Genomic DNA, 27,808 nt, shown 5'->3' with positions numbered 1-27,808 from the left:
GATGCAAGTCCCAGGAGTTTTAGAGTCAACATCGTTGATTTCCAACGAGTATATTGGTTTGGCTTTCTCGCAAGACGATTTTGACAAACAACAACAGGTGACCACTATAACTTTTATATATTTGTTGTAAATCATTTGAACTGTCTTTGTAGCGCCACAATGGTAAATGACGTAACGCGTGTATACTCGGCTACTTGTGGTTGTAACACGCGTGAATCGAATTACAGCAGCACTTCACTACCCTATAGGCATGTTCAATATGGGTTGTAAACAACCACCGGTTTGGATAAATTTGATAGCAACTGATTAAGTTTCTAACCACTTTAAAGCCATCTGTGCCAAACAACATTTGTACAGATGCAAAATAAAAATGTTTGTATTTTTTTAAAATTCATTTTCGCTTGCGAATTTAAATATTTTTATATACAGGCTACGTTCATCTAACCATGCCGTTTTGTGATGGTACCACGTATTTCTAGGCTAAAACTAATGATGTGAAGCGGAGATTTCAAGCTATACAACAGTCTATAATATGTATAGGTATCTTATTGAGTACCTCTTCATTTGTCTGTCCGTGCGCATAACGCCATCTCATAGAACGCTACCGATCTTCATATCCTTGATACATGCGTCTACCCATGCCGTTTTGGGATGATACAACATATCACGATGCTATTCGCGTTTCATGCATATTACTAATGTCTGAAGAAACTCAAAATCTGCATTAAGTCCAGTATTTATCGGCTATTTTAATGCGGTTTTCTTTTCTCTCAAGGCGGCGGCATACAAAAACATAGACAAACTAAAGGAGGCTGTTCAGCATGAGCTAATGTTCAAAGTGAAATTACAAATTCCAGAAGAGCCAACGTCTTATTTGCCAGACGTTGATCGAGTCGCTGCTGAGGTGATGGACAATTACGTCGACCACATAAATGGAATCCCCCTGACGACAAGCGCTGATGGAGACTGCTTCTTCAATGCCGTCTCTATCTTGCTTTGTGGTAACGAAACCATGTCAGTGAAACTAAGGTACCACACGTGTATACAACTTCTTACAAGCGGGGAACAATACATGCTGCATACACAGAGACCTCAAATAAAACTGTTTTCTAGCAGTTACGCACAGTCTTGTCTGGACTCTGCCGTCATCGGAAAATTTTCCAATGCGTGGACAATTATAGCTTTGGCATATGCTGTTAACATGAAAATAAGAGTGACATACCCATATGCAAACGGGACAAATGATATCGCCTACAAAACTCTGAACACCGAATTCAAACCATCTGGAGATTTTGAGAACAGACGGCAGCTAGCAATCCTTTGGTACAAGAGTGGAGATGTATCAACACCAGGACCGGGAAAGTGGTACGCCGTCAATCACTTCTCAACAGTTATTCATGCGGTACATATGATAGCGTATCCATCAACGGATGACAATACTGTTGAATATGGTATTAGCCACAAACGCTGACTTTCATCTTCCAGTTCAGTGGCATCTACAGGGAGTCTACACGCCAAAAGGTGTTACTCTAATGTATCATTAATATCACTGGAAGGTGAAATTTCGTCATCGAACAACTTAGATAATCTTCAAGATTTAACTGATGCGGACAGTGATAATGAAGCAGATATATCTTTTACCAAAGAAAAAGAAGTCCCTTGTCATTGTACCACTGAGTATTGAGCGCCAACAAGTTAAGGAAAATCCAGGAAACAGGTTGTTGGAAAATGGCGAACTATTTAAAACGCTTTTAAGTGAAGATGCGCCAGCAGAAAGAGTACCTTTGACACAAAATCAATGTTCACGTTGTAGTGAGGCATCAACAGAATGAAGGGAAAAACGGAACGACTTTCCCGATGACTGTGGGCCATGAGAATCTGACTCAGACACCACTGCAAACCAGGTATTCGTTGTAACTAAGGAAAACAAATTGAAAAATATTTTCAAGAAAAATGGTCAGTTTTGCCTGAAAAGATCGTGGGAAAAAAATGTAACTTATGTTTCAATTGATCCTCAACCCACATATATATTAACTCTCCATCGCTGCTACACTAAGTTAAAAGACGATGAGAGCTACAGGAAGAGAGTTATTACTCTAACTGAATCACCCAAATGGCTTAGCCATTTAAAAACCCTCGCGGTGATTGAGTATTTAGGTGTAAAGAAATCAAATTCAAATCATCCGCATGGAAACTCAAAAAGTGGCGAATCGTATGCAAGAACTGATCCACGTATCCTCCAAATGGCACACGAAAAAGTGGGGAGGGAGAAGGCGACGGAAGTGGTAAGCAAGATGGCTGATGATGACAGTTTCAAAGCAAGATGGCTGATGATGACAGTTTCATGGCCCCTAAATCAGGTCGCCAACTCCAGGATAAAATCTACAGAGAAAACACAAAGAAAATACCTCTGAGGGTGCCTGGAAACAATATTGCAGACGAGATATTGACAATAATCGGAGAGCTACACGACAACCCTTTCGTCCAGGTTGTTACTATTACGAAAAGCAAACAACCAATTATAAATATGTACACTGACGATCAAATATTAGACTTTAAAAAAAAGACTGTTTGGGGGCGGAAGGCAGTGTGATCGGCATCGACAGAACGTTTAATCTTGGTAAAGTGTTTGTAACAACGTGTTATAAAAAGAGAAGCATCATTAGCAGAAAATCTATGCAATATCCAATTTTTCTTGGACCTCTTTGTCTTCACTGGAATGGTGAGCAGCGTACTTATCACCATTTTTTTCCCCATGTTAGAGAAAAACTAGATTCACAAACTTTGACATTTGGCACAGATGATGAGAAAGCAATACGAAATTCTTTAACAAACAATTTTCCCAAAGCAAATTATCTGCTGTGAACAAAACATCTGAAAGAAAACATTAGGCATTTTCTTCAAAAAACTAGTTCTGATGAAAAAGAGAGAGAGAGATTATAAATATAATCTTCAGTGAAGACATAGACGGATTAGTTTTTAGTAAAGACAACCTCGAGTTTTCAAAGCGAGAAGACAACCTCTCTATCTATTTCGATAAATATCCGAGATTTAAAACCTACTATGAAACACATTTCAAAGGTAAAATTTTAAAACATGTTTACCAACCATTAAAAGCAAATATCATTTCTAAGTTATGGACCAATAACAAAGCAGAGCCCTTAAACAATCGCTTCAAACAAGCCACTGATTGGAAACAGCTAAAGCTCCCAGAACTTGTAGACAGGTTATCTTCCGTTAAAAAACGCAGACCATAGACCTACGTCGAGCTTTGTCTAGTGCTGGCAACTACAGGCTTTTTCTTTTCTTTTGGACAAACAAGCCTGGCACTCAAAGAGTGTAACGGGGAAAGAAAAAAATTTCAAGAGATTTCTTGCTGCTCCGATCGCCACGGTAGCTGAGTCCAGCTATGTCCATTCATCAGATGGAACATACAAGTACAAGCGACCGAAACAAACTGCCAGACGAAAACCGGGACAACGGAAAAGACCAAGAGCTGAACGGGCAACAGATATAAAGCACCGTTAATAAACATTTTGTAACATGCGCATGTACATAATTAATGCATTGTGAAATAAATTATATAAGGTTGTAACCGCTTTTATTGCTAGTTGTATGACAGATACATCTGTATTTAGGAAATAACTGCTATATTAATGTATTTTCGCCACTTCAATAAAAGATAAAACATAACATTATTTTAATTCTAATTTGACTTTACAATTACACCCGTATATGAATGTAGTCACCTTTACAACGTCAAAAGTTACCAAAAAGGTGCAGTACAGTATTGTGCCTTTCACAATACAGTTGCTTATCAGTTGCGACAGAGAACTCGAAAGAACCAAGGTTGATGTCATTAATTCAGCCCATGACTGTCAGTTACCAGATAATTATTTAAATTGTCGGAGCTTGCATATAATAGAACGAAACAAACTGCCGAACGAACTCAGCAGCAGAAAATACAACTTGAATTAATGCGAATAAAGAAATAATTATCAGGCCTATGAAAATAAAGACGGAAGTTGTGACATAGAATAGAAACATCCGAGTAAATTTAGGTATATTTATATATATTTGAGAGCATTTTGATGGTATTGGCATGTTAGTAGTGAATAGGGATACCTTAGCCTCAATGGGAATTAGCATTACAGGACCCCTTGGGATCGTTTAGCCTCAATGGAAATTTAACATGGGGAAAAATCGTGGGATCGTTTAGCCTCAAGGGGAAATTAACATGGGTGGGACTGTATAGCCTCAAGGAGAATTGAATATGGGAAATGGAATAGGGTCGGGACCCTATTTTAATATGGTCCCGACCTGATAGGCCTATGGAAAGGGAACAGGGAAGAGGGGTATAAAACACACACACACACACACAATAAACAAAATAAAAAAATGGGGCTAAGGCAATTGAAAGTGTATCTCTTTTCGAGACCTATGAGTGGCCCTGAAAAGGGCCTTTGGGTTTCTTCTTCTTCTTCTAACTCCTCCACTTCTTCCACCAAGTCCTCACTTTTTTCATTATTCCTTTCTTCTTCCTCTTCTTCTACTCCTCTGTTATCCAGTCAGGATGGCCCATCTCTCTGAATTTCTGTTGGAGCTTCATCCAGTTGTTATTTAATCTTTCAAACTCTAATTTCTTCTTCTTCTTCTCTTCTTCCTTTCTCTCTTTGCTCCATTTTTCTTTTATCTTCAACACTTCTACTTTCATTACCTCTCTAATTAGTTCTTCTGCTTTTATCAACTGGTTACAACCCCACTTTACGTACCACCAGTCAGTCCAATGAAAGCTATTTTCTAGGAAGCTCCTATCTTCTATGATATGATCCAAGGCCTCCTTTAAAGTACCTACTGAGTACTCTCACGTAAGGTGGGTCAATGAATCCTCTGATCCTTTCTACTTCTTCCTCAATCATTCCCCCTATTTGATCTTTTGCTATTCCAAGACTCTTCACATCGTTCAGGCTACCTTCAAATCTTCCTTCCTTATTCAGTCTTTCTACTACATAAGTCCCATCCATGATCCAAAAATAGCTATCTCTCAAATTGTTGAATAATTTTGTCACCTCCATCTTCTTTGTTTATTCCTTAGAAGGATTCGAACATCAAACCTTGTGTGTTCTTATAGTTAAAGCGCGGACGTGAAGGAAAACATCCCCAAAGACATAAAATTTATATTACCTATATCATTACTTAAAACGCGCGGACGTGAAGGAAAACATCCCCTACTTTTATCATTTCATATTATCTACTATCCACATACGTGAAACAGCAATAAACAAACCCCAAATCTACTATTCACACACGCAGAGCATTATTATTAAACCCAATAATGTACCAACCACATTAATGTACTTGAGCGCTTGCAAAACACACACACACAAACACACACACACACACAAGAAAAAATAGTGTTCATATTCACACTACTCTACATACACACATTGGCAAATCGATTACTATTTCTTTTCTAGAGTATTGGGTAGCCCTGAAAAGGGCTGTTTTTTTAACTCCAGTGACACCTGGTTAATGATGGCACCTTCCAGGCCTGGCACCACACACACATCTTCTTCCCCAGTCTCCTTTTACTTTTTTCTTGGGAGTGCAGAGGCGGGATGATTGATACCAACGTGTCCATACAGCAAAGTAAAGTGGTTGGGAAGTCGCACTCGCTTCTGGTACACGATTTAATAGACTTTTTCCAAGGGTCGACGTGGGTAAACGTACAATCTTGTTGGGTTGATAGGTGGCCACTTTAAAGTTTCCATCCTCTCCAGATTGCAAGGCTTCTTTCAATACCCCAAAGTTGACCACTCGACTGGTACGATAATTCAGAGTCAATCCTTTCACTTTACACTTCGTGTGCACTTCTCTTTGTTTGTCCCGGTATTCGTAGCCGTAATTTTTAGGAACACCACTGGCGAAACTTAGAATCTTGTCGTCGGGGTGCTCGTCTGTCCAGGCTCCTAAACGGTCTCCTTCGATGTCAGGGTGTTGTTGACTCGGGTGATCGATGTAAATGCAACTGTCCGTGTCAAAGTACAGGACGCGTTCCCCTAACAGTTCTAAAGCTTCGTACAATTTTAAGCGAGCATGAGCTGTCACGTAAGCCGCAATGATGACATTTCCAAAGGGGTCGTCTTGTACAAAGTCCAGATCTTCTTCGTAATTGACCAAGATCAAATTTTCGCGAACGACGTCCACGTGTTTCATGAATTTAGTTTTGTCGTGAATCATCTGGAAGTAGCGAGAAGGTTCTGTCAAATATTCCGTCTTGGATAAACACGGTCGTTGTGCCATTTTACCCCACAAGCAATTTAACATCACTTTGGCAAACGATCGCCTGCCTTCGTTTTTCTCGATGTGATCTAAAGTGATGCCTTCTTGTGCCCAGTATTTCTCTTTGAATGTCTTTTGGTCTTCGGGAGTGTGACACCAGGACGGATAGCATCTGGCTTCTTGCTTCAGTTTCAAAAAGGCATCCACGTAGTCTGCGAAAATGCCTTTCTGCTTGGGGTCACCCTTGTGGTATTGTTGTGTCTTGGGAAAGTGACAAATTTCGTACACTTCTAACAGTTGTTTTCCCATGTCCAGAGCTTTGAACAATTCTATGCTGACCCACGTCCCCATCAAGGCCCGTTCTTCCTGGGTGTGCTGACAAGGTTAATCTTGGTTGCACGTTTCGGCACAAGTACGACACAAGGGAAACATCAGTTTGCCCTGGCAATGATGAGGTAAGACGGGATGGTATAAGTCCGTGTTAACTTTCCACGAGACGTTTAAACTCGGGATCGGTTTTCAAACGGTGATCGTATTCGTGTTCCCACAGTTCCACCACTTGGTATCCTTCCTGTTCTAACTTTAGACGTCGCTGACAAGTGGTCTGGTACAAGTCTTCCATGGTTCGTTGTAAAAACTGATTTTTAGTGCTGCGGTCAGGGTAACAGACGGGACATCCGTGAAATAAGTGACCGTTAAATTCGTACACGCGCTTGGGGTTTTCTAGGTCCCAGCCATCGACCGAATGCGTTCTGATGGTCTTTTCGCCCCCTCCGTTGCGGGCATGCTGAATCCATTTGTCTTCCTTGTCACACAAGTAATGTAAACAGCGTAGGGCTTTGACCGAGTATTAACGTTTGACATAGTTGGTCGTTTGAGGACTGATGACAGCCACGGTGTTTTCAGGCATGAATCGTTGGCGGTACACTAAGGAACACGCTTTGGCAATGGTGCAAGCTTCTTTCAAAGGATCGACCCCTCCGTGTTCCATGAACAGTTCTCGAAATTTTCCACAGCATCGTCGTAAAATGTCTACGTCGGAACGACAATACTTTAGCATTTCTTCCTGAAAGTCGAAAGGGTCGTAGGCATGGACCTGGTACCAAGCGTAGAAAGCTTCTCGTTGTTCGGTACGCATGTTGTCGGGGTCGTAATAGTGAACCTCAGGTAAATGGGGTAGAACGGCGTGTTGATTGGCTTCCGTATTGAAAAAGTGTGGAAAGTACCCCTTAGCCATTTCTGTCATTCCAAACGTTTTAGGCATTCGACTCAAAGGCATGGCCAAGTAACTCATCGAATCTTTAAACTGCACTTGTCCCACTTGCATGAAAATAATTTTGGCTCCGTTCAAAGTGACTTTAGGACGCTCGGTGCCTTGTTCCGTATATTATCTCAAAAGAAACTGTCCATCGTATCCGGAGAAATTGTGAGCCATCACCGTAGCATGACGATGACAATCTCCGTAACATTCGATGTCCTCTTGGCTCCACGTCTTGTCGATGGGGTCTAAGACCCATTGGGCGAAATCGGCTAGCGTGTTCGGTCCCCGAAAGATTTTTTCACGCCCTCCAGGAATCTTGCTGCAGTGAGGGCAATGACTGAAGATAGGTTCTTGAATGCACCTTTCGCACGCTCGATGAGCCACGCAGAAATTAGGAATGTGAATACCGGTCTCTTTTGCATGCATTCGAAATCGAAAAAGATGAAATTGCCTTTTTATTCTTGTGACCATCCTCTTTCTCTGGTTGGGGTTGGTATTTTTGCACGTATCATTGGTGTTCCAAGTCCACGATGTGATGACAAATGTGACATTTTTTCTTTCCTCGACATACGTGTGCCTTGACAGTATTGGTACGTATGCCTTGTCCACAGGTAGTGCACAATCTCAGGAGTTGACAAGCACATTTCTGCTGTGAACCTTGCGTCTTCAGATGTTGTTGGTAACAGGCAGGGCTGACAAACGTGCGCAGACAAGCAGGACAATGCAGTGGTTCTTGCCCTTCGTTCAGACAGGGTGGACAGGCCAAACATCCTGAACATTTCGATCCGCAATGTTTGTGTTGCTCTCGATTGTTATAGCCATAGTCACATTTCTCACAGTAATAACCGTATCCCAGGAATGCGGTGATACTGGTAATGGTATCGAAATGGTCATCGCGATGATAAAGGTGAATGTATTTTCCATCCTTAAAGTCTTGGCCTCGAAACAACAGAGGTCTGCGCACTTCTTGAGGGTGCACTTTCAAGGTGTAGCGTGGAGCTAGGACATCTTGCAATTTTTGCATCTCAGAAATGCTGCAGGATGTGTCATTGGACAGGCCAGCTTGTCGTGACAAGAGTTCTGATTCGTTTCGTTGTTTGGCTCGGTCCGATTGTCGAATAGTTTTCCAGGCTCTTTTCCATTCTACCGTGTCGTTCTTGTTGACATAAGTTCGTCCCACCACGATGGCTCGGGCTAAACGCATCTGGTCTTGAGGGTTGTTAATTCGGACGAGACTCTTTTTGGTGCTGCGAAGGTCGTCCACCTATAACATCTTTTTGCGTCCTGTCCCTTGAGGAGGAGAGACGTGGGTCATGTCCAGTGTGGCTTTTCCATCGGTGATGTCAAACTGGTCATTGGATTGTTGTACGTGTTGTTGTTGTTGTTGTAGGATTTAACGCCATTTTTCAGCACAAGATAGGCTATACATGGCGGCCAGTATTAATTGTGGAGGAAGAACCCGGAAAACCCCTGGAAAGAACCACCGACCCACGAGAAGCTACTGTTGTACGTGTTGATTCTTGTCCATGACTTTGGAAGCAATGAATTCTGCAGGGACGCTAAACTCGATCCAAACAGGGGATTTCAAACCGTCGTGTTGTATGGAAAGTCTCAAGCGATCGTCTTCTTTGGGTTGACATTGTCGCTTGAGTGTGGTGAGCAAAGAATCCCACACCCTGGTGATGAACCCTTCTGTTTTCTCTAACGGTACTTCGGCCTTGAAATCTTTAAATTTCACCGTGTATTTGTAAGCCGTGGTTCTAAATTTTCTAGAGGAGGGCTTTTCCGTCTCTCGAATGGAATAGTATTTTTCAGGGTTAACTAAGGGTAGTGAACTTTGTTTAGAGGGTTTGGATTCTGGTTCACTATTGTCATCTTCAAAATCACTGGCATGAATTTGTGCCAAGACTTCAGCCCTGGTACGAGGCGATAGATCACGTTTCTGCCTCTTACTTTCTTCTTCTTTCTTCTCAAATGAATTGGATCGTTTGATCTTGAAAGCAAAAAGTCAAATGACCAAAGTTTAAATACAATGGGCTAATTAATAGTCATCGCAGACCGTCGTATAAAAAAGGCTATGTGTTGTCCTTTCACTATTCATTTCACTCTTAAACCGAGCACAACGATGGAAGAGACTAGCCAAATCGAACGTTTCATCAGAGCTTTGCGAGGGGTCATTAGAAAATTTTCTTCATACCAGCCGACGGACTACTCTCCTTCCTTTCGAGGTAAAACTGAAGATACTTGCTATATCTGTCAGAAGAAAGGGCATTGGTCTTCAGAGTGTTCAGACCGTCAAAAAAGAAAAAAAAGGGGTTAGAAAAGACAAAAGTCAAGATACCTGTTATTATTGTGAAGAAAAAGGACATTGGTCTCCAGATTGCCCCAAAAAGAAACAAGAGGAGTCAAAAGAAGAGAGAAGAGAGGGGTTCTTCAGAGGAAGAAGAGAGGGATTCTTCAGACGAAGAAAGAAGACAATTCTATTCACAAGAGGCAAAGAAAAAGAAACTGGAGAAGAAAAGAAGGGAAGACTGTGAGGAGGAAGAAGAGGAAAAGACTGTGTCTGTGAAGAAATTGAAAAAACAGAGTAAATGATGAGACAGAAGAAGTCAATGAACTTTTCAAGAGTGATTTGTTTTGAATTGTGAATTGAATTGTAAATATTGATAAAAGAATAAAATTATAAAAGGTAAGTGTCTTTGGGTTTTTGATTTTAAAATAAGAACCTACACTCACGCACTCATACACAGACACGTATAGGGGTAAAATGTTTTTTTTTTTTTTAGTTATTGGCAATTGAAAGTCTATCTCTTTTCGAGAGACGTGTGTGGCCCTTAAGAGGGCCTTTTTTGGTGTAGGGGTGAGTTTAAGCAATCAACTTTAACTGCCTTAAGCCTTTGCCACGGCCGAGGCCTACTTCTGATGACGATGATTTGGTTGAAATCACTAAGGGTGGTACGGTAGGCTTATTCACAGGGTTGGCGTGTTTAGCTCGGGAAGGTTCTCTTCAGTCGTGATAAAGAAGTCTGATACATTTGTTTCAGACTCCTTAACTCCGCTAAAATGTCCAATAGTATCGTGACGGTTTGACTTTCACCCTCTTGTTTCTTTGCTTCTTCTTCTTGTTTTTTCTTACCTCTTCTTCTTGTTGCTGTTGCTGTAGGAGAAAAGCTTGTTCCGCTTCCTTTTGCCGTTGTATAAATTTCTCCAATTCTTCTTTCTGTCTCTGTCTAAAATTCTCCACGTGCGGTAATGAAGGTGACGAAGGTTCCGGAACAAATTCTTGCGAGGTAAGAAAATCCACAAAATCCCAATTCACCTCTTCTGAAAGTAAGTCCGGGTTCCCTTGGGCGGTCTCCACTGCTGATGCACCCCAATAGATCGTTTTCTGAGTTTCCGTCATGTTCAAAAACTCTCGCATATATTGACTACACACAGGCGCTAGCGAATCTATATAGACCACGTGACGTCACAGACTGCTCTCTTCCGATTGGACGTGGGCTGAATGAATTTTGTAACGCGTGTTTGGATTGGTCAATGAACTCAATCCGTTTCAATCCTTTCTCTACCTATAAATAAACGCAGTTCACTGCATTGATTCACCTGTTCTCGGAGCCTCAAGATGTGGACCGATGTTCAATCTTCAACCCTTGTGTCAACAATGATGTTTCGGACGGACATACCCATGTATGTCCGGTCCAAGTGGACACTTGTCCATAGGACCGACACCACCCTATGGATAAGTAGGATTTACGTGGAGAGGCAAGAATGCCTGAAAAGAGTCCTGATTTACGGTCCTACAGTGAGGCGCAGCCTAAGGAAAAGAAGACCAATGCGGTGCCCTTTATGATAATGGATACATTAACATAAACCTAAAGACCCTTTTCAGGGCCACTCCAATTTCTCGAAAAGAGATTGACTTTCAATTGCCTACCCTTTTTATTTTTTTATTTTATATGTGTGTGTGCGTGTGTGTGTGTGCGTGTTTTATATCCCTCTCCCCTGTTCACTTTCCATAGACCTATCAGGTCGGGACCATAATAAAACAGGGTCCCCACCCTATTCCATTTCCCATATTCAATTCCCCTTGAGGCTATACTGTCCCACCCATGTTAATTTCCCCTTGAGGCTAAACGATCCCACGATTTTTCCCCCATGTTAAATTTCCATTGGGGCTAAACGATCCCAAGGGGTCCTGTACCGCTAATTCCCATAGAGGCTAAAGTACCCCCATTCACTACTCATGTTTTAGTAGCATTTAAACATATATTTTTGGGAGGTCTTCAGAAGTATTTGGTTATATATACATATATTGATCATCAAACAGCAAATTACCAAAAGACAAAATTTGACCACACAATAGCTAATTGTATCTAAATGTCGAAGGTGTAATCCAGAACTTAACTTTTGCAATTAATTTAAAATCTCTTTAGTTGTAATTGTATGACGTGCTTGTTTCTGGACAGTATTTGGGTGTATTTGGGTATAGTTGGGTAAATCGTGCCGCCGCCTAAAATTTCAAATAGCGAAACTTGCAAAGTCAAATTTTGAGTCAAGGATAATTCTCTGATGGCATTGACAATCGACATGAAACTGTTAACTCTTATATTCGTGGTTCAGCAGGCTTATATCACAGGTACTGTATATAGATATGGATAATGGAGAAATCCGTTGTTTTCACGTGACATAGAATAATCTATATCTGCCATTTTGATTTTCTAGCCACGCAAACGGCATATCTCATTTTGTGCGCAAAGTAACACCAGACCAAATGCGTGAAGTTTCTCCTTTTTTCAAGAAAAACATTGGAATTTCAAACATCTTGCTTTTATTCTTTCAAGCCTTATGTAGAAAAGCTGTCATGGCGAGAGTCTTGCGTTATCTTTCCTGACCACAGGGGCTCGTTACAAAGAAAATCAAGGGATGGGGGTTCTAACCCGTAATAATATAACACAAGGGAAGACACCGGTCCGCACCCCTCAGCAGTTCCAACACTGCTATATTATCCTAATTGCGTCTGCTAATTTCGAACTTCGGCCAGTCGTAATCAAGAATAGTTCAATTTTCAAAACAGCTCGACACACTTCGTTCAGTTTGTGACATAATGGAGAAAATGCAATAATTGTTCGCCGATCTTGACGTCTAGACATTAACCCTACTCACAGTGCAATTTTGCATTCGGACAATCTTGGATTTCACCATTGACCGAAAGGTAAGATCCGAACAAACTTACCTTTCGGTCAATGGTGAAAACGCTATTAAAAGTGATGAATTATATCACCAGGACACATGCAAGGAAAATAAACACCGTTATTTTGTGGACCAATTCGCTAAAAAGCAGAATGTGCACAATCCGACATGCGGTAACACTGCTTCTTGGGGACCATCCATAAATGACCTCACGCACCTTGGGGGGAGGGGGTCACACATTTGTGACAATGTGTGACGAGGCCAAGGAATTTGTTTAAAAAATGTGTGACGAGGGAGAGTAGTGGTAAAAAATCGGCCAAAATCGCGTGACGTCATTTATGGATGACCCCTTGGTCAAGTATTCAAACGTCGCTTCCTCTCACAAAAACAAAAATTGGAGTCCCATTTCCTTCGTGCTGACAGAAACAATTCGCACGAAAAGAATCTCTCCAAAACTCGAGATGCTGCATGGGATGACAGTATATTGTGAGATATTTCCTGTTGTTCAAATGGTTGTTGCACAAATGAGTCCGTGCCTTCAGCTTGCTCTTGGGTGGTAGATAGTGGTCACTTGACATCAGAAGCTGAGGAATCCCGAGTCGTGTGAAACGATTAGCCCAATTCAAGGTCAAGTGGGCGTTGCGTAAACTTGGTAATACACAATTCTAACTGTACTGCGTACGATCGTTCTGGTGGTGACTTCAGTCACAAGGATTCAAACAAAGCGAATGAATTTGGGCAAAATAAATACTCAGAAGGTACCGAACGATTTAGGAAAGAAAAAGAACCTGACAAATTCGATGGCAAAAACGTTGAATGGCAAGATTATATTGTACATTTGAGCAAGTTGCTTATTGGAATAATTGGAATAAAAGTAAAAGAGCTCAACAACTTGCAATGAGTTTAAGAGAAGTAGCATAACAGTTACTAGGTGATTTAGACCGAACTAAAATAGGGGACTATGACTTTCTTAAAGCTGGTTTAGAACAAAGATTCAGTCCGATAGAAAGGGAAACTGCTTATAGATGCGAGTTTAGAAACAGACAAAAACCAGAGTCCGCTGCAGACTATGGTTATGCGTTGAGGCGACTAGCCTGTCACGCATTTCCGATGATTCCCGTTTTGGCTAGGGAAGACATATTGATAGATCAATATATATGTGGGCTAGGGAGTCAGGAAATTAGAAAGTATGTTCAATTTGGGCATCCCAAAACTCCAGATGATGCAATGGCCAGTGCCATTGAGTATGAGGCCTTTGAAGGGGCTTGGCCAAATTTACAGAAACCTATAAATAAGGAGATCCCTGTTAGAGCTCTTGGGTCTAAACAGGACCTGCCCCAAAGCAATACCGAGACAGGTAACCAGAAAGTAAAGACAGTAACACGCGTTCGAATATTGATAACCTTACAAGGGTAGTTAAAGCTATCCAAGAATCTGTGGACACTGTGGCGAAACTGTTGACAGAAAATACAAGGACAGATAAATATGGTAATTGGCAATATATAAAAGAAGGATAGGAATACTACCTATCGAGCAGATCGTCAGACTGCCAGAGCCAATCAGATAGAGTGTTACACTTATCATGGATTGGGTCACATGAGTCGAGACTGCCCCATGAAAAAGAACCCGAACAGACCTAATAGTATTTTAGATAATCAGGTGAAGCCGGAACAATCGGCTAAGAATGGTGTAGAGTTAAACTAGAACGGACTGGTCTTGAGGCCAACAGTTTGGCCCACTGTTATAAACACAGTAAGAAGAGTAATAAAGACTCTGAAAGGCCAACTTTAAGAGTAAATGCTATTGCCAAAACCTGTCATTTTGTGTCTGTCCGCATGTGTCAAACGTCTGTGAAATTTTTAGTAGATACTGGGTCCGCTGTAACACTTATTTCTAAACAAGTTTTTAAAAGACTTGTGTCGGGAAAACCTGATTTAAAACAGCTACAGACGCAGGTTTATTCAACATTTATGGGCAAGCTGTCTTCAAATTAAAGATGGGTGGTAGAGCTTTTGAAAGGAACGCAATAGTTGCTGATCTAGACTGATCTAGACGGGTTACCTGGAATAATTGGTTTGGATTTTCTAGAAAAAAAATAATGCCAACTTAAATTTGAAGAATGGCATTCTGAAAATTAGAAAGCTGAAAATCAGAAAGGAAAACAGCTTTTCCTGTGCATGAATAAATGTCACGGACTCGATCGCTATCCCTCCAAAATCAAATATGTTTGTTAAGGGATACATACAGGGAGAATGGGAAATAACCAGAGAGGGCATGGTCGAACCTCTCAAACAATTTTCAGAAGAAACTGGTTTGATTTTGCCAAAGTCTTTAGTAAAAATTGAGAATTCCGAAGTGTTTTATTTCCGTAGTGAATTTTACCTCTGAACCGCTCACACTGAAGAAAGGGGTACCGATAGCTCAAACACATCCTGTGCAATGTTTGCTCTGGGACTGTTTCAAAATTCGAGACACCTTGCAATTCAGATAAACCAGTGCCAAATCATCTTAAACCTTTGGTAGACAGAGTATCTGAAAAGGTTTCATTCGAACAAAAAGAGATCGTTGCAGATACTCATAGCCTAGTACGCCGATGTCTTTGTAGGACCCGATGGTATGTTAGGCAGAACTGATAAAATAAAACATGTAATAGACACTGGTGACAGTAAACCTATAAAATTGCCTTCTCGTAGATTACCATTATCTCAGAAAGAAGTGGAAAAAGATTGAACGCACGCTTGCTGAAGATGTAATATAACCAAGTGATAGCCCTTGGGCTGCACCTATTGTTTGGTAACTAAGAAAGATGGAATGCCTCAATTTTGCGTAGATTACAGGAAATTGAATGCTGTAACTGGTAAAGACGCATATCCGCTTCCTAGAATTGACGATTCCCTTGACGCACTGTCTGGGGCAAAATGGTTTTCCATGTTAAATCTTGCTAGTGGATACTGCCAGGTAACGTTAGACGAAAATGATAGAGAGAAAACAGCATTTGCTAGTTACAAAGGAATATTTCAGTTTAAGGTATTGCCGTTTGGTCTATCTAACTCGCTCTCTTATGCGTTTGGTCCAAGTCATGCTACACGGAATGACTTTGAGCAGTGTTTAGCATATCTAAATGACATTATCATGATTGGTAGTACTTTTGAACCAGCTCTGGAAAATTTGAAATTAGTCTTCGAGTGCTTCCAAGAGGCCAACGTAAAATTTAAACCGTTAAAATGTACTTTGTTTCAAAAGCACATTTCTTATCTTGGACACATTATGTTCGAAGACGGTATAAAATGTGATCCAAAGAAGGAAGAGAGTGTTAAAAATTGGCCAACACCGAAAAATGTGTTGGAAGTAAGCTTCCTTGGTACAGCTTCCTATTATAGGAGGTTTATTAAAAACTTCTCCTCAATAGCATATCCTTTATCTCAGTTGACTCAGAAAAACCAACCCTTTACTTGGTCACAACCCCATCATGAGGCTTCTGATAAGCTGAAAACAATTTTGACAACAGCACCTATTCTGACATATCCCAACAGGGATGGAACATTTATTCTAGACACAGATGCAAGTTCGTATGGTACTGAAGCGGTTTTATCGCAGCTCCAAGATGATAAGAAGAGAATTATAGCTTACGCTAGTAGGACTCTGAATAAACAACAGAGGCACTATTGTATTACCTACAGGGAATTATTAGCTGTAGTTACATTAGTCAAAGAATTCAAACACTATTTGTGGGGAAGAAAATTCATTGTCAGGACAGACCATAGTTCGCTGAAGTGACTTAAAAATTTCAAAGAACCAGAAGGCATGGTCGCGCGATGTTTATCAGTATTAGATGCGTATGACTTTGAAATATAACACCGTAAAGGTTCTTCGCATGGAAATGCAAATAGACAAAGCAGGATCCCGCATAAATGTAAGCGCGACGATTGCCAGGACTGCTTGCGTGTTAGTGCAAAGAAATTGTAAACCGGACTGTTGTTGGAACAGTTTCTCAAACAGTCCGAAGAGACTTCTGTAGAGAATAAGCAAAGCAAAATACTGCACGTGAGGTGTATGGCTCCAGCGGTAAAGCCAAAAGCGAGTCGAATTGGTTAGGCACTTGGGTGTGGAACAACTAAGAGTTTCAACAGAATGACCTTTGTATAGGGTTAGTGTTGCAATTAAAGGAAGAAGGTGCTGAAAAACCTCTTCCCTTTCAATTAGTTTGGTAGAGACAGGAAGCGAAGTCCCTGCTGAGACAGTGGACTAGTTTGGAGGTCCAAGATGGCCTGTTATATAAGCATTGGGAGACCACTCATAGTAAGCAGTCATTGTTGCTATTGGTGGCCCCTCCTGAGATAAGGTGTCACATTTTAAAGAACCTACATGAGTGTAGGACTGAGGGACCCTGTCACATTTTCCTGCCGCGATTACGTAAGTCGAGGAACAAAAGAATGGGTTAGCGCCATGAGTATGTCGACCCTGCACTGTCGTGGCGATTCGTGTTTGTACAAGAGCTGCTTCGTTAGGTGTTAAAACTCACATACAGACGTTAAAAGCTTTGTTCAAGAACAAAGGACCCTCAATGCTGTTGTAAATATCCCTGCATTGACAGATGGCCTGAGGCTCGTCTGTTAATCTGGACCGACTGGGGTAGAATTGATATCCAATCAGAACTGAGAAAGGGTGGGGCCATCAATTCGAACCAGAATTTAACAGTCATTTGGGCTGGGAACGAATTAGTCATTGTGAAGCATCGTGCTGACAAGTTGTAGCAATAACTTTGGGAGCCACTCGTGATTTGGCGGGAAAAACCTTGGTACATTCAAGGACAGAAAGCTTCGTAAAGGTCAGTGAGTTATTTGCTTGATTGTTGCAGATTGTTACGGTATTGTAATTGTAATTATGTGCAGTATGTATATTTACTTACTAGAATTGTTAGTACATAGAATTACCTTTGTATTGTTTAATTTACATGCTTACTTGAGAAATGAGCTATGATTATGTACATTGCTCGCTCGTTAGAATTAATATTGTAATAAGCTGTTTAGTTACTTCGTGGTAAACTAGTGTATTTATTTATGTGATTTTCTAGATTTTGCAACTGTTGAATTAAATTGTAACTTTGGAAATGGTTGCAGTGTGTAAATGTAAATAATATGGATATTTGAATATTTGTGTACACTTGTGGGGGAGTAATGTACAGAAATGCGCCTGTTTTTTGTGATATTGTTGAGAATAATGAGATTAAGAATATATATATATATTGATGTTATGCAATTTAGTGATTTCTGTATGATAATTAGGATACCGCTTTATTGCAACATTGTTTTCTATAAGAACATGTGGGTTTTTTTATGTGCACGAATGCGTGACCAAAGATGTAGATAGCATTGATCTGATGATAGATTGATTGTTGATGTAGTGTGAGGTGAGATGGCTAACACAAATGCTAATGTCCTTGTGTTTTTCGTAGGAAGCTTTTGGGGACAGAACTACCGGGTAGTCAAGTCCCGAGTCTCAGAGAGACAGGATGTAGGCCGAGAACAAGCCTAGTTGCTGGAGGAAGAGAGAGAGAGGAGGAGGAGGAGGAGAAAAGAAGACAAAAGGGGAAGAGGATAGGAAGAATCAGAATACAGAAAATGCCGGAAGGAGGAAAGGAATTGGTGGAGTAACACAGATGAATAGAAACCAAGTACAGGGGAAAGCCATCTCACACTATAATCACGTGATGAAATAGGTTGTCACATGGTCAAGAGGAAGAAGATTGGTTGAGAAATTAATATCGTTTAATTTGTATTAAATTGTTATTCTTTTGGATTTCACCTTTGTGTTCTTAATAATTTAATTGTCAGTATTGCTGACTGGGTCCTTGGAGCTTTACCTCTCTCAATAACTAATTTCACTTCCTACAAAAACAACCCAGGGTGGGAATTCCATAGTAATTCAAATAAATATTGGGAACATTCCACCCCAACGCATAACAATAACAGTAGGTCACATAGAACTTCAAAGACCCCTTGGTAAATACATAAATATATACGCTAATAATCTAAATTTACCATGGCACAATAAAATTGTCCATTTCTTTTTTTGATTTCATCTGCTTGTATTTACCGTGGAATTGCGCACTCGAGTTTGTTCGGATCTTACCTTTCGGTCAATGGTGAAATCCAAGACTGTCATGCTGTGAGTAGGGATGATGTCCATACGTCAAGATCGGCGAACAATTATTGCATTTTCTCCATTATATCACAACCACTCCGGTCGCCTAGTGGTTAGAGTGTCCGCCTCGGATGCGGGAGGCAGAGGCGTAGCTGGGGGGGGGGGGGGGGCAGCGGGGTACATATGTCCCTGGGCGCCAAGGTACAGGGGTGCCAAAATGAGGCTTACAACGTTACATTATAATAAGTAAACAAGGGTAATATTCAAAAATGTGATTAAACGGGAAGGGGGCTGGGGCGCCAATTTTATAGTTCGTCCCAGGGCGCAAAATATCATAGCTACGCCTCTGGCGGGAGGTTGTGGGTTCGATCCCCGGCCGAGTCATATCAGAGAAATAAAAAATGGTACCAACAGCTGCCTCGCTTGGCGTTCAGCATTAAGAGGTTAGTGTTAGGACTGGTTGGCCTGGTGTCAGGATAATGTGACTGGGTGGGACATCATGCTACATGTCCGCGGCATGATGCACCAGTGCTAGACATCACTATAAACTGCCACACTGCAGACATCATAGCGATATGACTGAACAATTGTTAAAGCTACGTTAAAAAAATCAAAATCACATCACATCACATCCATTATATCACAAACTGAAAGAAGTGTGTCGAGCTGTTTTGAAAATTGAACTATTCTTGATTACGACTGGCCGAATTTGGAAATTAGCAGACGCAATTAGGATAAACTAACTGCCGAGGGGTGTGGACCGGTGTCTTCCCTTGTGTTATATTATTACAGGTTAGAACCCCCATCTCTTGATTTTCTTTGTAACGAGCCCCTGTGGCTTCTCGTGGGTCGGTGGTTCTTTCTGGGGTTTTCCCGGGTTCTTCCTCCACCATTAATACTGGCCGCCATGTATGGCCACAGGAGTCTGACGTTTTATCAATAAAGTACGGCGAAATCTCTAACAATATGAAATCACCTTATCGATAATATAAATAAACACAAGGAGTGCAAGCGTGACCACAACCCTTCGCTCGATTCAACTTTTCTCATGAATCTTTTATCGCTTCAGAATCGCAAGAAGACTGAAAAACTACACATATACATTCAAAAGACAGTAATGTACCAACGCATAACTCTTAATTGACCATGTCCTGAATCCAATCCGGCGAATTAACTTTCATTTTTGCCACTTAGGTCAAAATCCCTTTCTATCAAAATCTGCTGGACGGAAGTAGCACATTCTACCACTTTCTAGCCTGCAGTAAATATGCGTTAGGGTCTAATATTTGTACCGAACACGGCACAGAATCTTTCAGTAATGGTGGCGCTCTCCAATTAATTTGAACTTTTGAGAGAGTGACGAAGGTAAGGTGAAGTTGTTTGCGTTTGTAAGATGCATAATGGAGATAATGTTGGCATACCTCTATGTTACTTTTATGTAATGTGGCTAACATTTCTTTGGATACTGTACTTGTGGAAATTGTACATGATCTAAGCACACGGTACAACAAAATGGATGCTCCCCTGTGCTTGACAAATTAACCAGAATTAATCAAAAGTACACTAACTTTAAGCAATTATTAAAATAGGGAAAACGAATTTTGCTGAAGTAGACAATAGCATTTACTGAAAGTGCAGTGAACCAAGTACAAAATATCTGAAAAGTGAAAAAAGTTATCTGCTCTATTTTCTACAATTTACCTCTGAAAGTCCAGAAAGTGAAAATGACCATGAGGAGCTTGCAGTTTTTTTAAACGAGCACATCTTAAGTGAGCCCAAGCTGTATACTCTAGAACCCATAGTGCAACCATCAATCATACGTCAAAATAAAGGGAATTAAAAGTTCTTTTAACAGCACCTAAGATATAAAATACGAAACTGTAGAGCGCCACCTTAAAGAATCAATGAGAATGTGTTGTCAACTTGCAGAAAAATTTGTCTTACTGTGTATTCAATTTCAAATATTTTGATATATTATGCATGGTATTTACTTTCAAGATGACAACTACATAATTAATTTACTTTACCCCTCGGAAGTAGCTTGAATGTAGTTTCATGACGTCAAAACTGTATTCTGATGTCACTAGGAAATGCTGTAATTTGTACATGAAAGAAATATATTCAAAAGTAAAATACATATGAATTATTTGTTTTATTTTTCAATTCCAACATTAAATGATGTATTCTGATCATTTCCCAAGTTGCATACTATACTTTAGTCATGTTTACATTTAAATCAAGAGAGAAAAGTGGGGAAAAGTCCATATAGTTTGAGACAATAGTGCAACAATTTTCCAGCATTGGATTAATAAAATTAAGTCCTTGATGCTATAACTTCATAACCGTAGACAAAAATGTATAATTTTGGTAAATAATTACTTTTTCTTTGTTACTAGGAACCTAATTTAAATCCCTACTAATGCTTTGCATGCCAAAGAATTGAAATGAAAAGTCAGGGGGAATTAACTCCTGGTGAGACCATTCCATGGACAATGAATGTGATTGCTGATTACATACACAATTGATTACAATGAAAATGAAATAAGTTTACTGCATTATATGATCAAACAAATTAAAAACCTCCAAACATGCAGGCTTTTATACATGGGGGGGGGGGTTGCTTCCTAACAATTTCAAGCCCCAGCCTGACAATGATGTCACATCCTGTCTAAGATCCATCACAACCAAGAACAATTGGTAACCATGACGTCACTGATACTACATCAACCTACATTAGCTACTTCCTAAGAAAACATGGCTGCCGGAAGACCTATGAAAAGAGCAAAGCGTCCACAACAGTTCACACAAAAGAGTCAACCATGGAACTATGGTGTACAGATAGCCAAGAATGACCAACCAGGATCTAGGTTGCAATCTGGCTCTGCATCTCCATTAATAAAGCAGCCAAGATTAGATGTTTATGAAGAGTCACTATCATCTTGTGGCCCAAATCAAGTGCCATCCAAGCTTCACCCTGAAAAGGAGAGAAAAAATGAAGAAAACTTCATTGTTGGGTCACATGAGGAGGCAACCGGTGTGGACAACATCAGTGGAAATATAATAATTAACATACAAAAACTTAATATTATATTGGAAAAGTTGCACATAATGCATGATAGAGCTGGAAGTTGCTTGCGATACAGTCCACAGATGTATGCAAGCAAAACTCAAGGACTATGTGTTTTTTTGACCATTAAGTGTACAAACTGTAATCTTCAGGAAGCAGAACAGGCAGCCTTTCCAGAAAAGTGCCCAGGACAGAGAAAGAGAGGCCCAATCACGGGAAATTTAAATGAGATGTTGCCACAAGACCAAAGTTGGAGTGACTGACCTAAGATTTATCATATCATGTCTGAACATTCAGCCTCCTTCTGGCTACTTATACAAGAAACTTAATGAACTGTTTAGTACTATAATAACTGTCAATGAATATGCTTTAGTGGCAAATCAAAAATTTATTCATGAGGTTAATCAGTTTTAACATACAAAGGCATTCGGGTACAGACAGACACTGCATACAGCCACAGACCACAGAGTAGGGGGGAGTCTGCCACACAGTCTGTGGCTATAGTCGTGGAACATTCCACAAGCAGAAAACTTCCCCTCTGTGTGTCCATTGCAAACAAATTATGTGGGAAAAAAACCTGCATACACTTAAACTGCAAAAAAAATCATCGCACAGAAGACTTGATGTCCTCCACAGAAACCAAATTAGCAAAGGAAAATTTAAATAAGCTTGACCTGTTAAACATACTAAAGATTGATTCTTTAACTTGTGATGCAAGCGCTCAGCTTGAAAAGACTGCCCGGGAACATTCGGCTAAGGTTCAGAGACCCATACGACAATTTACATGCTATGTGCACCCTTCAAAAACATGTCAAAAATGTACATTTAATTGGTCCCTTCCCTGGTAAGGACAAACAACTCTTTCAACAAAAAATCGCAACTGCTATCAGGAGAAGAGTACATTTTGAGCTTGTATGCATACAACAACATTTCAGTTCTGAAGAAGCATTTATGGCAAAGGCAAAGGCAGCCGTCCAAAATATTATCCAATGTTTCAGTAATAAGCATGGAAATTGTCGAAAAACATCCTTAGTCTGCCTTGCCCATTTAGCATCCTATTCTTCAAAATTTCTGCCATATGGTAAACACTTAACTCTTTCTTCTGATGATATTGAAAAGCTTGAATCGGTACTAAGACATTTTGTCTCAGATGTCAAGCTAAGTAAAATTTCACGCCTTCTAAACACTAATAAATGTGAAAGCTTGCACAGTAGGATTTTTACATATGCACCTAAGACATCAGTATGGAGCAGAAATTTTGATGCATTGTGTCATTCAGCCCTTCATAGCTCTGTGTATGGTACAGGAAAGTCTACACTCATACTGGCCAAGTCTTGTGGAATTGTTTCTAATAAATCTGATCCAGTATTTCAGCACATGGTAGAACAAGATCAAAGAACAGTAAAAGATAGGGAGAGGAAATTGAGTCGTCAATATAAGTATATACGCTACATAAAACACAAACAAAAATGCAACAGAAAACTTATACAAAATTAAATGTTTGCCAGTTCAGTAAATAATTTTATAACCAATGAACATTCATACACATTAAATCCATTAAATTAACACCATTTAACCAATATTAAATTTACCTGACTATCACAGTACACACCTCCCATAGCCCCTATGGCCTTGGCATTCACCATTGGCTTTACATGATTTTCTAGCCACGTTTACTCTTTTTGGTTCAAGTGATAAATGATCAGGATTTATACGTCTTTGTATGGCATCTATGCGATACCTCCCACTGATATGGTAGTGAGTTTACCATAGTTTCTACATAAAACTTTAGTCGGTGAGCCAAAACAGTCTTTCTTTTCCCACGAAAGGTTACATAAATTATTCCATAACCATGTCGGTCATGTGAGCTTGTCCAAATGTGACACTTGCTGGTGACTTGTGTATGTCGAGCTAAAGCTCTTTTAAATGTAATTAATTCTTGATCTGTTAATTTACTGTGAAATATTTGTGACATATCAAGACCATATGATACTATAGAATTTTTATCTGAAAATAAAAACAATATTAAACACCATGACAATGAATTTTGTTGTGTTTTGTTTTACATCTTTGTGCATATAGTTTTATTTAAAAATTAGAAAAAAGAAAAAATACCCATATTATTACCAGTTCAAAGAATAACTGATATCATCTTCCTTGAGAATGGTGAAACTAATGCAGTATTTAAAAAAAAGGAGGTACACACAGAGGTTTCTAATTACCATTAGTCAATGCCAAATTGTATACAATGCCAAGGGACCTAACTCTTCTCAAGCCTACCTGCAACCTCTTAATTAAAGCATATTTTGGAATGAAAGACACATTTTAAGTTCTAAAATTTAGTGAATATAAACTAAATGAGCCAATATTAATACAAACAGCAATAACTCCATGGGTATACACCCTAATACTATTTATGGTGGCGCTCACCAATTAATTTGAACTTTTGAGAGAGTGACGTAGGTAAGGTGAAGTTGTTTGCATTTGTAAGATTCACAATGGAGATAATGTTGGCATACCTCTATGTTACTTTTATGTAATGTGGCTGACATTTCTTCTTTGGATACTGTGCTTGTGGAAATTGTACATGATCTAAACACACGGTACAACAAAATGGATGCTCCCCTGTGCTTGACAAATTAACCAGAATTAATCAAAAGTACACTAACTTTAGCAATTATTAAAATAGGGAAAACAAATTTTGCTGAAGTAGACAATAGCATTTACTGAAAGTGCAATGAACCAAGTACAAAATATCTGAAAAGTAAAAAAAGTTACCGGCTCTTTTTTCTACAATTTACCTCTGAAGTCCAGGAAGTGAAAATGACCATGCGGAGCTAGCAGTTTTTTTAAACGAGCACATCTTAAGTGAGCCTAAGGTGTATACTCTAGAACTCATAGTACAGCCATCAATCATACATCAAAATAAAGGGAATTAAAAGTTCTTTTCACAGCACCTAAGATATACAAAGTCTTTATTATATAGCCTGTATAACCAGTGAAGAAATCATGGGAAATTCTTTCTCCTTAAAATTCTAACCCTATGCAAAATACGAAACTGTAGAGCGCCACCAATAGGGAAATTTATGACGGTAGGTGACGTCATCAACCGTTATTTCTACTATCAAAACTTTGACTACATATTTCTGTTCTGGAAATTTAAATAAAATTATAAAATGATACAATCTGAAATACAAAGCAAGATAAACATTTTATCTTGTGAAATTAATTTTATCATGTTATTAGGCATATTTACTGCAGGGTAGAAACCGGTAGAATGCACTGCTTCCGTCCAGCTGATTTTGCTAGAAAGGGATTTTGACCAAAGTGGTGAAAATAAAGGTTAATTCACCGGATTGGATTCAGGACATGGTCATTTAAGAGTTATGCGTTGGTACGTTACTGTCTTTTGAATGTATATGTGTAGTTTTTCAGTCTTCTTGTGATTCTGAAGTGATAAAAGACGCATGTGAAAAGTTGAATCGGGCGAAGGGTTGTGGTCATGCTTGTACTCCTTGTGTTTATTTATATTATCGATAAAGGGATTTCATATTGTTAGAGATTTTGCCGTACTTTATTGATAAAACATCAGACTCCTGTGATATAGCCTATCATGTACTGCAAATGGCGTTAAACCATACAACAACAACAACAACATACATTCCTAATTTCCTTCTTAAATTTAGTCTCCATCGACCTAAAACACATCCTTAATTTGTAACTGCTTATTTAACTAATTATTTACTTTAAATAAGCCTTATTTTCATTCGAATTTCATCTTTGCTTCTTGATTTCAGTAAGTAATAATTTCACTTTAATAAAATGAGCCATATTTCTTTCTCTTCTTTCTGTCATTCAACTTTTAGAACTTTCTGTCTTACTCTCTCTCTTTCTCTAGTAACTAAATTATATCACCGAAAACCCTTTTATTAGAAACTAACCTGGGTTAGAATAAATGAAATAAGTGGGGACTATTTCAAGGCTTCACTCTATCCATTCGTCTGCTAACTTCGCTTGGTTGCATCAGCCCCCCCCCCCCATCAAGCAGAGAAAGCCCTATTTAGATTTTGTAAAGAATTGCCCCCGTTACAATCCTAATCGACAATTAAAGCAGATTATTATCTTGAATATACGTGATGACTGAGGGGGGGCACCAGACAGATGCCCCCACCCACCTAACCAAAGATAAAAGTGTTTTATGTGTTTCTGAAGCCCACCAATATGTTGCTTGTTTTCTGCTTTTAATAAAGCATTTGGTACAAAAATTTGACCGAGTATTTACATTCCTAGTGTCTTCTGTAGGTTTGGTCTCTCCAATAGGTTTCTATCACTTTACTCGGAGTTCATCTCCTATTTTTTTTATACCTTGGCTGGAGGTCCCTATATCCCGTGTGTGCTATTGGTGAGTATGCTATATGTTGTTCATGTTATGATTGTATTCGTGTAGGGATTGCCTTCTATATCAAATCTGTACCCAGTTGTTTTACGATCCTTATAACCTGGATCTAATGCGTTTTCTTATAATTTATTTGATTGATTTATTTCAATTTTGAATTTTTGCGAAGTGATGATGCACTAATTTTAGAGAAAAAAGAAAAAACTTATTGTTTTGGTGTATGCTATAATAGTGTGTCACATTTCGCTTTATAGTATTAAGCCAGGGTCAGCTGTGTTCTAGAGAGCTCCGTATACTCTTTATTTTCCCATAGTTCACTCCCTCGAACTTGGCTACCTTTTATTTGATGTTTTATTTCCAAACAATTGCCATATACTTTCCCATTTGGGTTATCCTGTACAGTAGAATAACTGCACAGGTGTTATGTTTGCGAGACAAAGGTTATGTTTTGTTTTCTTTTGTAAGTCCCCATGTCCTCCATGCGGGTGTTATTTCTAGACTCTTCCATTGGCATGTTCACTTCACGTAGCGCCATGTGACTTAGCCCCATGGCTTCCTTGTCTCGTACTTTCCCCACAGGAGGTCCCTGTCCTTTCTCCCTAGGTTTCCACAGAGAAATGATTAAAGATATTAATTTACAAAACAAAAGATTTTATGGGGAAAAAATTCAGGGATCTACTTATTTTGAGGTAGCTGAGGCAATAACCCTTTTGGGTAACTACCACTATTGATAGTTCTCATTGCCCCCGCCTCTCGACCCTTTTTACTATTATTTCCCTATCATTATTACTTGGCCACAGGCCCTCACAGTTGTAACGATGTAATCAGTAATTTTATATATTTTTTTGTTAAAGTTTCCATCTAAATATAAAATGTTTTGGTGTTTGTATTTATCCATTTTATTTATTACAGTTATGACTTTTAGCCTATTAGTTTTGGAGTTTTCGCATTGTGCCATAACATGAAATTTCGAAAATGGTCCTTTTTCACACAGTTGACATTTTGGCGGTACTCTGACCATGTGCAGTCACATTGCTAGCTCTCCTGTCAACCATGCATTGTGCATGTATTTGAAGCAGAGGTTTTGAATTTTCAGGGAGCCTAGTTTATTCCAGTATCCCCATGCTCTTCTTCAGTTTATGTGTATATTTTCTTTTCCTACTATGCTTTTAATGTCTTTTGTCATATCCTCACTTATCCAGTTATAAGTCAGTTTTTCTTCCCTATTCCAGAGCTCTTTTTTGTCTCTATATTTTAATAGTAATTCTTTTATATTCCTTTGATTTCTGGGTATTTCTAATTGTTTGGTTAACTTATTATCTTTATATATGTCCCACCTATTTCTTAATGTGAATCCATAACGGTATATATAGATACCTTCCCATAGAGATTGTGGTTCTGCTCTTAATCTTTTAAACCTATTTAAAATATTTGAGGCTTTAAGTAATACTGGGCTGGGGAGAGACCC

General features: G+C 39.4%; 1 protein-coding gene across 4 annotated transcripts in view; it reads left to right on the top strand.

The window, feature by feature from the left end:
- The window catches only part of LOC149795930 (uncharacterized), a 150,062-nt gene that overhangs the window by 23,699 nt on the left and 98,555 nt on the right, over positions 1-27,808 (top strand). The window contains exon 1 of one of the 4 annotated variants that reach the window (XM_089965852.1): positions 20,126-20,242. The exons of the other annotated variants lie outside the window; for them this stretch is intronic. The gene's annotated coding sequence lies outside the window, so the exon portion shown is untranslated. Of the gene's footprint in view, positions 1-20,125; positions 20,243-27,808 lie in introns of those variants that run through there. 4 annotated transcript variants of the gene reach the window in all.

Source organism: Sinohyriopsis cumingii, chromosome 7 (assembly GCF_028554795.1).
Source record: "Sinohyriopsis cumingii isolate HCF-2022 chromosome 7, ASM2855479v2, whole genome shotgun sequence".
NCBI classification, from domain to species: Eukaryota; Metazoa; Mollusca; class Bivalvia; order Unionida; family Unionidae; genus Sinohyriopsis; species Sinohyriopsis cumingii.
The sequence above is the reverse complement of the archived record's forward strand: the minus strand, read 5'-3'. Positions and strand labels throughout refer to the sequence as shown.